This window comes from Aquila chrysaetos, chromosome 15, assembly GCF_900496995.4.
Source record: "Aquila chrysaetos chrysaetos chromosome 15, bAquChr1.4, whole genome shotgun sequence".
In the NCBI taxonomy this organism is placed as follows: Eukaryota; Metazoa; Chordata; class Aves; order Accipitriformes; family Accipitridae; genus Aquila; species Aquila chrysaetos.
The window spans coordinates 9,434,530-9,446,878 of NC_044018.1; positions in this window are offsets into that span (position 1 = coordinate 9,434,530).

The following is a 12,349-nucleotide window of genomic DNA, read 5'->3' on the forward strand; positions in this document are numbered from 1 at the left end:
ACAATGTAGGTTCTGGTCTTGCATGCATTGCTCAGTGCTAGATCTGTATCTGCAGAACTGACCTTATACCTGGGTCAAGTACTGTACTTCTTTACAGTACCTGCTGGGTTCAGACCTTAAATTTACTCTAGAATTAATGTTTGATATTGCTTATTTTACTATTCAATATCTCTTTACCAGATGAGGGAAAAATGTTCTCTTTGCTTCATCCAACTTGAGGGAATCCATGGGGAAAAAGTAACAAAACAAATACTTGTATTCATTAGTGTCATTATTTTTAAGTTAAATGCAAATTATATTTGTCTTAATGAGTATTATTGCATTTTATGGTTCTACTGTAACAGTTGCCTTACTTAATTAGAATGCATTGTTTATACAGCTGAACTATCTTCAGAGTTTAAACCAAAATCTTTGTTTAACTTTTAAAACTGGACCTTCCTTCCTTCCTTCCATCTGCAAACAATCTTTTGCAGTTGTCACATATTTTCATTGCAACATACAGCCAAATTTAAAATCATAGAATCGGGAACATTACTCTACAGGGTCATGTAGCTGAAAGCAGTCTAGTACTAGAGTGCAAACTGAATACATTGGGTTTCTTTGACCGAAGAACAAGAACGTCCAAATTGTCTCTAGATTAACAATTCAATACATAAATCTGTGACACAGGGAGGGTTCTTAATTCATATCTTACTTTTGTACATAAAGAGATATCATATCTTCAAATAATTATCATGACTACTTCTTTTGTATGGGACCTTTCTGTAAACATGCACTTTAATGATCTAGCTCTATAATGGCAAAAGACAGAAGTTCAATCATTTAGCAAAAGCTGTGACTCAGGATACCAAAAGCAGAGAATGAAACAATTTACCAATTTGTTAGTTAATGAATTCAGGCTTTATTCTTAATTATATTACACATAATACCTAAATAGATCCATCTATACCAGTGTCTCATGATTGATTTAAGGAGGTCAAAACCAAGTCCAATATTACGCCAAATATTTTCACACTATCTACATAATATTGACATAACAGAAATAGTGTTATTTTATCAACAATTTTACAAAAAGAAGTTTCACAACACCTTCAAAATTTCAGTATGTTTATTTTTTGTAACAAGTATAATTGATTAGCATTCATAATGGGGTAAGCCCTTTCTACCTGCACAGTAAACTGCAACCTTAGACCAACAGTGTCAGACAAATTATTATTTATCAGATTTTGCAACTTTTTTCTTCTGTCTTCTGCAATCATGTCTGGTATTGTGTTCTGTGACTTTTTATTTCAGTAGGATTTTATTTTTTCTTTTCCTCAGAGGCTGTTTATGTATTTTATAGTAAAAAGGGATTAGATAAATTGTATTAGAAATAGAAATCAGAACCCTTCAAAGACAAAATTATATTTTAAGTACCTATATTGGCAGGTTCCCTCTTCTTTCTTTTCACTCTGAGTTTCAGCAGTACACTTTCTGTACTCTGACCTAATTTTGATGGGATGGGCAGAACCCATCTAAACTTTGACTGCAGGTTGAGATATCCTCCTGGGAATTACAGTCTATAGATAGAACTCCTTCAGACTGAAGCCGACCTTGAGTCCTAATGTCCCACTTATTCTTGTAAAAAAGTGATCCCCATCTCTCCTATGGTTTGAGCTGAATCCTGTGCTGTCCAAGTGCATTAGTGGGGCTTTGACCAGACCTCACGGACTGTGCTTCCCTGGAGGAAGTACAGTCATCCTTAGGAGCTTCCCGACCCCACTTGAGTTTGCACTGGAGAATGATAGGTGCCTCACTGCCTAAATGGTTGGTTGTGCGTCCCTGTGTATGGAGGTAGGAAAGCAATGGTCCTGGATGACAGTGTTGCTACATTTATACATAACATATTTATGTTATACCCAATTTACAACAGAGCTTTATTTCTGGTCTTAACAAGAAGCAGCACTTAAATTATCTGGCTTTGTCATTGCCTCAGTTTCTTTATGAGAAAAAATAATATAAAATAAGAGTTTCTGGCTCCATTAAATAGTTGTTCTTCTGTTTTAGTAAATGGTTTTTAAGGAGGTAGCAGGTTAACCTTCTTTGTTAGGCAGCAGGGCAGTTATAGGAACCTTGGGATCAGATCTTTGTTAAATTTTGGTAGTTTAAAAAAATGCTACTCAAAGACAAAATGGCTTTTTATACTTTTTTGACATTTTTCTATGAAAGTGAAACATACTGACCTGCAATGTATAACAGACAAAGAATATCTTAAGAATAGTTACAAATAAGAATCTCAGTCTCTGCCATAGGTTTAGGACCTTATATTGGTTGGCTAGACTACCAGATATACAATACAACAATACTTCTAGGGATGGAATATCATGAAGTAATCACTTTTACTGTTTCTTTATATGCAATTTATAGCATATCCCAAATAGATGTGTTTTCTGTGCAAGTGATCTTCATGTGACCAGACTAAAGTAAAATAATCTGGTTCAGGGCATAATATTGGCTGATGAAAAGAAAATACTTTGAACCATAAACTTTCCTTAGTTTTTAAATGTGTATCAGCAAGGATTGCTTTAAATTGCCCCGTGTACAAGCAACACTCAAGTCATGTTTCAGTCTGAAAACAGGTTCGCTTGACCCCATTGTAGACTGAGTTGATGCATTTGGATTTTTGCTCCAGCAGAAATGGGTTGATCCATCTATACTATCAACTGCTGGTCAATCCTCAGCTACTCCTCCTACTGCAAGCTCTGAAGCCACACATTCATTTCAGTGTGTTAGCTGATGAAGAGAGACTCCCACAGTGAGGCTGAAGGTCCTGTTTATACAGGCTTATGCAACAAGTTCTCTCCAGCTGTCTGTGTCTGGTAAATAGTGACATCCCTGAACTGGAAAAGTGTGAGTGGGAAAGGAGGGACCAGGAGCTAACAGCGAGACTGAAGATATTTTAGCCGAGATGAATTTAAGCCACCCCTTCACCCTGTAGATAGTTGCTTAGTTATAGTAGCTTGTCATCGGGAAGGAACAACTCTGTGGAGCATGATTTCCCTTAAACTTAGCTCATATTGAAATAGCACAGTATGCATTTGCACACCATCCTGGAAAAGTCCTAACAGCTTGATGTTCAGGTAGCATCTCGTCCTGACATAGCCTGACTCCAGACGATATCCCGAGCTCTGGTCAGCATCTTGGTTTGGGCTTAGAAGACAGATGCAGTTCCAGTTCTGTCTCTGGTTTACTCTGTGACCTTGGACATATCTTCTCCCCTTTGCCAGGTCTCAGTTTCCTCATATCTAAAATATGTTTGGAAACACTCTGAGTTCTCTTGGGAAAAGTGTTATGCCACAAGGACCTGGGATCAGTTGTGCCAATGCTCAGGCAATAAGTGGCAACTACTCTGCCAACCTTGCTAAGACCTCTTTTTCCTTCAGAAAAATTCCTGTATCTTATCCATGTGGGGCAGAAACACCAGGGCTCGTGGAAACCAAGAAGGCAGTAGGATTAGAGTAAATCAGTTAGTCACATTAAGAAGGTAGGAGGAGTATAAAACTTTCTGCAGTGGAGTTGCAACGCTTTCTGCTACAGTTAGCACCTGTCTCGGGAGGACATTATTCTGTAAATGCTTTTCATGGGGTTTTTATGCATTCAAACAGTAAGGATCAAGACTTCCACCAGTCTGTTAGTCTGAACCAGTTTCAGAGTTCTTACGTTCCTACTCCAGTAAGAAATCATATCAGGGAAAAGAAAGATCTATATAAAGGAAGGGGAGAAACATTATAACTTGTGAAATAATTAATAATAACAAAACTTTTTAAAAAGGACACAATAAAAATAAATTCATTTTTCCCCCAAATTCCTTCTCTATTTTGAGGGAATTTCTGGTTTGAAATCCCAGAGGATTTTAGAAAACTAGAAGGAATTGACAAAGTTGGAAGCAACCTAGGCTCAAGCTTTAATAAGACTTCCCCTCATATTGGCGTCCTAATTAATGTCCCTTGCATCTTGCCACCCACCTGCTTTTGAAGGTTTGAGCTCCATCCTATACAAATATCACATAAGAGGAACACTTAGGCCTCCTTCTTCTGGTATTTCTCACAAAACCCAAGCTCCTTGGGGGCTAGACCAATAATACAGCCATAATTACTCTAATAAACATCAAATGAGACACTTAAGATAAAGACTTAGAATTAATTCACCTTTAAGACAAATGCAGAACTTCTGTTAAAGGCAGCCAGGGCTGCATTTCTTTACAGTAGGCATGCATTCAACTTTATTCACTGATATTGGTCACAATCAAACAGGAGAGGTGAAGGGAAAGACAGAATATAGCTTCTATTTAAGCTCATCAGGGCCAATGGAAAAGGAGCAGAAAAGCAGAGGCAGCAAAGTAACTATACACTGCCAGCCTTTCTGTGAATATCTTCTCCTGAAGAGGCTGAGAAAACCTGCCAGACTGCTACAGAAGATTTGATGAAGGGAAGCACTCAGAGGAGCACATTAAATCTGGGCTGATACCAGCATATGGAAGTTGAAGTCTTTTCTCATCTTGGCTGATTTTCTGCCAGGAGACACATCTGCTGGACTTCTGCAGGAGCCCTGTGGGAATGTAAACCTAGGCAGTCACACCAGTCTGCTAAGCCATATTTATGTAACATTATTAGGTAACTTTTCACATCAAGGGATGCACTGCCTCAGAAACACATTCAGGGCTTATTGGGGGTGGGGAAAAAATCACATGGGAGGCATGTTTGCTGTCTGATGGGAAACTACATGGAGACCAGTGGAGAATTCTCCAAAAAGATGAGGGATGACTACTCTTCAGGATTACTTAGCAAGTTACTCACATTGCTTATTTGGAATGATAATTTCCCTGAGCTGTTGAAATCACAGATTTAAGACATGTGGTTGAACTGCTGTTAGCAGTAATAATGGTTACGGTAAACTAATGGCAGTTTCATGCAAATTCTTTAAACTTTAAACATTGTAAAGTTTCAAGAGCTTAGGGTTTTTGTGATTTCAAGCCAAGACTTTCACATTATTATCATCATCTTTTTGGACTTAAAATACTTTATTTTCAGAGTTTGAATACCCCTAGAGGGTTTCCTTTTTACACAGATAGGGAAAAGAACATGGCGTGAAGCCACAATGAATTATAGCCTTGTCTCTTACCTACTTGCCTAGTTTTATGTTTCAGATATTTGGCGTGTTAAAATCCCACTTTCCACTTGCACGTGCAGAACTCTCCAGGGCAACACCTCTAATATGTCTTGATGCATTGCATATGTCAATGTGTTGGGATTTTTTTTTCAAAAAGATTGGTCCTGATTTTAAATAAAACCAAAGAAGAGTACTGTGTTGCAAAAAGTTGACTTTCTGTTAGCATTTCTGTGATCTTCATCCTGACTGAAAAACAAATATGATTTCAGTTAAGTAAATTTTAGCTCAGGGACAAAATTCTCAGAGGAGTATGGATTTCATAAGGAACTACATTCTAATGTCTTTTCTCATTTAATATTCAGATTTAAAACCAAGACAAAACAAAACCAACCCCAGCCACAAAGATGTGACTTTACTACAGAACTCAGGATTTGTCCAGTGTATGTGAAGACCAACCAACCAACCAAACCACCTGCCAAAAAAACCCATGTAATTGCCCTCTGCAATAGTTTAAAAGTTATGAAGTTCCTGTAAACGATTAATTAGCAGTATACTCTCATCTGAAACCTGGGGCCGCATACCAATATCTCCTGGAAGGATATTCATCTTTTCTCACTGAATTTTATATCTTGAGTTTCTCTCAATAGTCCAACTCTAAGGCCAGTAACCTCTGCTGAAGAATCCTAGTAAGCTAAGTACATGAATAAAATCCAGACGCAGACTGGTCTGGATCAAAGTGTTTTGCTGGATCAAGTGAGAGTGCTAAGTCACCCTCCTTCCTGAGAACACTAAATTTTGAATGCTCAGCAGCTTCCTACCAATAATGCTCAGCAAAGTGTGAGAACAGGAAGTGTCATACAGGAATTTGACATTTCTGACACTCATCTGACAAAAATGAATGCTTTGAATATACAGAGAGTTCCTCCTTCAAACTTTTCTTAAGGAAACACCTCATGCATCTTGAAAAATTGTATGCCTGTGTCCAATCTGTGAACAATTAATTGCTACATCCTTCACAGTAGAGGGTTTTTTTCTCCCTGTTCTTTTTTTCCTTTGCATATATATACATGATACCTCATTATTAAGTGTGTTGGGAGCACTTATCTGCATGGAGCAAAGGTAGTGAATTTTTCCAAGTAGTAATGATAAGCTTAAAGTAAGCCCTGCAAGGTAAAATCTATTTAAAATGTGGCAATTTGGGAAAATATGTCCCTCAAGCACAGCAAACATACCATCAAAGTGAGTTAGCTACCAATTAAGTTCTACATTTTGCACAAATGGCATTAAATTCTAGGGTAAAAATAAAACCAAATGATGTATGCCTGCTCTCTGTGAACAATAGATCACACAAAATGATCTTTAGATGTGGTGGTTTTCACTGTGTTTTCAGCATTCAACAGTCCTTCTGGAAAATATTTGTTTTTCTGTTTAAAAATACTTTTTTCTATGCAAACTCATATCACTAGGCATGTGTAAAAAGAGAAACTATAAGTCAAATACAATAAATTAAAATGTGAGGTCCTAGGCAGGCACAGACACTATGCTACAGGACCCAGTTTTGACACCTCTGTTCACAATAGGTAAGTAACATTGCTCTATCCATTACCGAGCTCTTGATCCCGAAGCCTAGATGAAATGATAAAATACCATGGCATCAAATAGAATTCCAGTCAATCATAATGGCAACAAAAGGGAAAGGACATACTCAGAAAAGGTGCACTGACGGGTGCAGGAGCCTAGCCCCATATATGCTAGTGACAATTTATGAAGTGAAGGCCAAAGAGGCTTTGGCAGGAGCCAAACCAATCAATGGACCATCTCTCCATAGATTCAGAGATGTGCCTAAACTCTTCCTGCTGGAACCAATTAGGAAACTACAACATCCTAGCAGAGATAAAGAAGAACTTAATTCTCAACTCCTGCGGCCCAGACAATGTCATCTGCCCATGGGAAAAAAGTGCACTGCCTTCGCTGGACTATGCCATGGGCATTCGGTTTATGTCCAGAAAAGAGCATTTTCTGCATAATGTTTAAAGGCGGTTCAGAATTTGCTCCTGTGAAAGGAAAGTTACAGTGTGGGCAATATTTCCCTTTCCAGAGAAAGGAGCATAGTGTTCCAGATTATCAGAAAAAAACAGTATTTGGCATCAGTGGAGCTTGAAAAATGGTACAAGAAGGAACAAGGCAATGGATTGCTTGATAATTGCTATATTGAAGCTTTGTATGCCAGGTTTTTAGGATATATTTTCAAAGTCAGAAAAACATTTGCAAATCATTCGATACAAAGTCTGCACTGCAAAGAACAGTCGATTTTCCTCATACCTGTCCTGCCACACTACCGGCTTGATTCACGGGTTTTATATATAAGAGTCTGGACATCCGCCATACCCCGAGGCTTTGACTGACTTCCAGCACTACTGAGTGAAGAAGATTTCTGTAAACATGATGCATATCACCCAAGAAACAGCACATAACCCACGTACCAGGCCCTTCTCTTTCTGTGGCAAAGCAGACGTATCAGAGCCACGTCAGCTGCATTGGAGCTGTGCAGTTCAGCCAAAGCATTCCCGAATTGCATATGTCCCTGTCACAATACAGTGTGTCCCGTCACTCAGCCCTCCGCTAGTTAGGTGCAACATAACAGCTGGCCTTTTATTGTTGTAAAGCAATGTGAAAATGTTTTCCACGGTGCAAGACATGAAATGTAGACAGATGACATCAGAAAGCGCTTACACCTAAACAAGGCACATATGGATAAGACAAGGTGCATTGAAAACAGAAGATAAAGGAACTGGTGTGTGTATATATACACACACATATATATATGTATGTCTGTATCTATATATACATAGAGAGAAAGAGGGAGAGAAAGAGAGAAGCAGTGTTGTAACATTACTGACTCATTTCTTGTAGGCACCAAAGAGCAAATGAGTGTTCAGGAAGGATTTGAGAGAAGAGTGATTTGATGGGCTAGAATAAAGATTTCACTCACAAAGGGCATGTCAGAAGAGAGTAGTAGGAAATGCTGACAATAGAGATTTTTTTTTTTTTTAACACGAGCAAATATTTCCTCAGTTGCCAGTTGTTAGGGTTTAAGGGTGAAACCCTACCAACACTGAAATCAGTGACAAAATGCTGGTTGACACCAGGAGTGACCAGAATTTCACTATGTGAGGAATGCAAATTCTGAGGTATTTTACCAGATGAAAATTCCCACCCTGGAGCACATTTAAACCCATGTTCAGAGATAGGTAGATGCTTAAGTATTTTGTCATACTGCCATTTTTTTTTTTCTTTCTGAAGTAGTGTTTAAAACAATAAATAAAAACCATAGGAATTGCAAAGAACTATTAGAACAGATTATTTTAGCTATTCTTTGTATTTCACCTCACAGTCACCAGGAACACATATTTCAGAAAAAACATATGGAGGTCCTAGGTGAATACTTTGGCAATATTATGTCCTTGGAGAATGCTGTATCTTAAATCGGGATATAAAGTTATTGACTTCTGTCTTACAATTTGTAACGTGCTACCTTATATAAGCTGCTTGTCTGTTTAGCATAAATTTTTCTGGGTTTATGAACATCTAAACCTACTGCAATTCTCTAGAATCCTTTCCTTTGAAATAGGTGAGTTCCCCAAGTCAGTGCATTACTTCTGTGAAATACCTGTTTTATCAATTGTAAATGTGCTTGATTTCACCAGACTTTTTTCCCTGTGTTTCTCTCTGTGATTATCAGAAGATATTGTAAGGACCTTCCATTAGAGCATCACTGCATTGTTCTTATACCTTCATCAGGTAGGTTCTTGTACCCTGTTTTGTAAAACTGAACACTTCTAATTTTTTTCCCATCTTCTCATTTTGAAATCCTTCTTTTCCAGTGTCAACTTCATACCTTAGTTCTTAAAGTTATATTTAAGTGCTTGGAGGGAGGCTTCAAAAAACTGCATTTTGCCTCCTGAAGATATCCAGTCAGATTCAATGCTGGAAGAACTAGCTTTTAGTTTTCTATGATAATTAGTGCCATGCCTACATAAAATATCTGCACAATAACACATGTATTCAAATTTGTCAGGATTACAGCTAACCTCTGCCTCACACGCCATCACCACTAATACACTGTCTTGCACACGTGTATATGTATCTACACAGTAAAGCAGCAGAAAATTAGGAAAAAAAGCTTGTTGAAAATATCATAGGGAAGGTCGATTCTGCCTCTGCACCTTATTTTTCTGTGACTCGTAGGAACCTCGCCAATAATCTCATTCCATGGTTGCAGTGTCGGTGAACAGGCGGTCTCTGTCTCACCCTGGGATGCCCCCACCAGGTGATGCACCATGAAGCTGCCTCCTGCTTCAGAAGAGATCTGAACAGTCTATGTGACTTTCCAGAGGAATATCTTGAGGGAAAATCTAAGGATTAAATCAGTGAAAAGCAATTCTTGGAATGCAGCTACATAAATATTCAAAGGAGCACTTAAACATGCATGTAACCCTGAGGTATACACCTGATTTTATCCTTAAAGAAGAGCCTATTCAGGAGGATATTTGGCAAAGTGGAGGCTGTGTTTCAGCTCCACTGACTTCCACAGGGATGAGGTTACTGCAGACTTGCATGTGCTTCTGTTTTGAAAACCTACAGGAAAAAAAACTTTCAAAATTGCAGCAGGGACCTGATTCAAGCATCCAATGAGCTTACAAAAATTGCAGTACTGGACTGACTACATTGTGTGATCAGTCATTATCTAACAGAAGATTCAGCTGCATTTCATTACATTTTTTAAATTCATGTAACACTCATTTTATCTGTTACATTCTAATTTTGGAAATTTTTATTACAGGCATTTATACAATACATTTGAACGAATTTCAGGATTTAATGGTGCAGCCGCTAAAATGTTATTATAATTTTTTCATATGAATAGATCAAAATGCATTGGATAAAAGTGTTAAAACATTAATAAAAATGCAGGATTGCAGAAATGACTCATGAAAGAGGAGAGAGAGCCAGGCATTTTGTGAGTAAGCACTATATGAATTTATATCTCTAAATCCTTATCAATAAATCTTAAGTCTCAGCATGCAGCATTAGGCAAAAGCAAAATGTGTTTTTTAAAGTTGCACTCCATAACAATTTCTCCAAAGGATTCTTGTGTGATTGATGGTTTTTGAGCAGTTCATTGTGGGGATGCAAAATCCTGGTTACTGCGATTGTACACAGAGGTCACAGTGTTTGTTTCTGTAGTTTGAAATTAAGCATGTAGCTTTTTTGAGTTGATTTCTATGGAGAATACTTTCACTTAACAGCTCAGGATTTCCATGACTATTCTTTAAAAATGTAAGTTAAGGGTTTCAGTGTATGTTCTACTTAATAAACTTGTTCAAGTGAGTAATTGTATGAACCAAACACAAAAGGACATGGCAAAAGAAAAGTTTCTTATTTTCAAATTGGAACAACCATTCACAGAAAATGTGCTGCCTTTGCTTAGGCTTATTTAAAAAGCATTAACTACATTTACATAGAAGTAGAAACTCATGAGCTGCCATGCTGAACTGTAAAAACAGACTGTCCAGTAAATGCTATTCTCGCATGTTTCAGAGAAAAGTAGAAATTTCTTTGTGAACAACTTCCAGTGAAATCTTTGATGAAGGTTTTCTTACTGACTCTTAGGTAGTTATTGTTGTATCTGTTTCCTAACTCTGAGAACTAATATATTCCCCATATTTTTCCTTTGCATGATTGGTGCTTTCTAAACTCGTAAATACTTGTGGAAATAGGACAAAAATAATGTTTAATCAGCCTCTTTTGTAAGCAAGGAGATAAAATATTGGTGTCTGTTAATGATGTAAGGTTTTTTCTGTTTTCCTGAGGCATTCAGTAGGAGTGATGGCATAACTGTATTTCTTCTTGATTGTGCTGAAGAGTAAACACAAAAGTACTTTTCTGCAATGAAATTGGATTTTTATAGGAGTGCTCATGTAATTATTATCTCATCAGGAAGACCTTTGCTATTTTGTGCTGTTTTGTTAGCCACTGTAGTGTATCTGTCATCAACTTCACAGCAAAATAAGTACATGAAGGTGAAATATGCCAATGGTTATAATAAATTTATCTTAACAAGTCTGCTGGTAAAGGAGCTCAGGACTTTGCCACGTCATACTTATAATTTGTAGAGTCCTAGGTCTTTATGTTTAGATTTCTCCTGAGGATCCACTTTTGCATGATAGATCGCCTGGATCTGCTTGAGCCATGGATTTAGATTAAACTCAATTTCCATTGCATTTTAAAGTAGAATGGTCACACTAACCAGCTTTAAGCTGCCGTCATACTGGTGACCAGTAGGCAAGGTGTGCTGTATACTGTGTGATCAGATGCAGAAGGTTGAATTAGGAACTCCAAATACCTCTGGAAAATAAACCAGCATATACTTAAGTGAAAATTATCTCAGGGAAGAATGGCAAGGATATTTTGTTATGTTATTTCTGGGAGACTCCTCTTGATCCTTGAGGTCAGATACAGGTAGAAAGAAATCCCTGTAAAGGCGCTGGTAAAATAGAAAGTATGATTTTATTCACAGGTGCAGATGGACAGAAACTCATCTTCCCACACTCTGAACTGGCCAGACCTGTGCCAGATGTGGTGTCTAAAGTTATATAGAAGTTTTTTCCCCTGAGTTCACATATTTTGCCTCTTAATAGTATTTTAGTGTCACCATTAATTTAGATATACACAAATGTTTATATGAAGTGTGTTATTTTGTGAGACTTTAGTTTCCAGATATGAACTGGAAACCAAATGCTACTAATAATGATAAAATCTTATAATTCCTGAATGTGAAAATTAACAGATTATCTTCTCCTAATAGCCTTTGGCCCTTAACAGCTGATATATTTTTTTTAACTGACTGTGATATGAAAGAAAACCACTGTATACTATTCTGTTTGTAGAAAATACAATTGGATCAATGTTAGTAAGCTGATTTAATTTGCACTGAATGTAAGAATATTCAAAAGTAGGCCCATACATAAGGTTCCTGAAAATGAAAAAGAAAATTTTGAGAGTTTAAGGCAACTAGTAGAATTAGTTGGACTGAAGAGCTCAGGAACTAAAATACAATAGAGACTTGGAATTTTAAAAATTCAGTGACAAAAATATTCCAAATAAAAGTGGGAAACACATGACTGTATAAGAATTAACT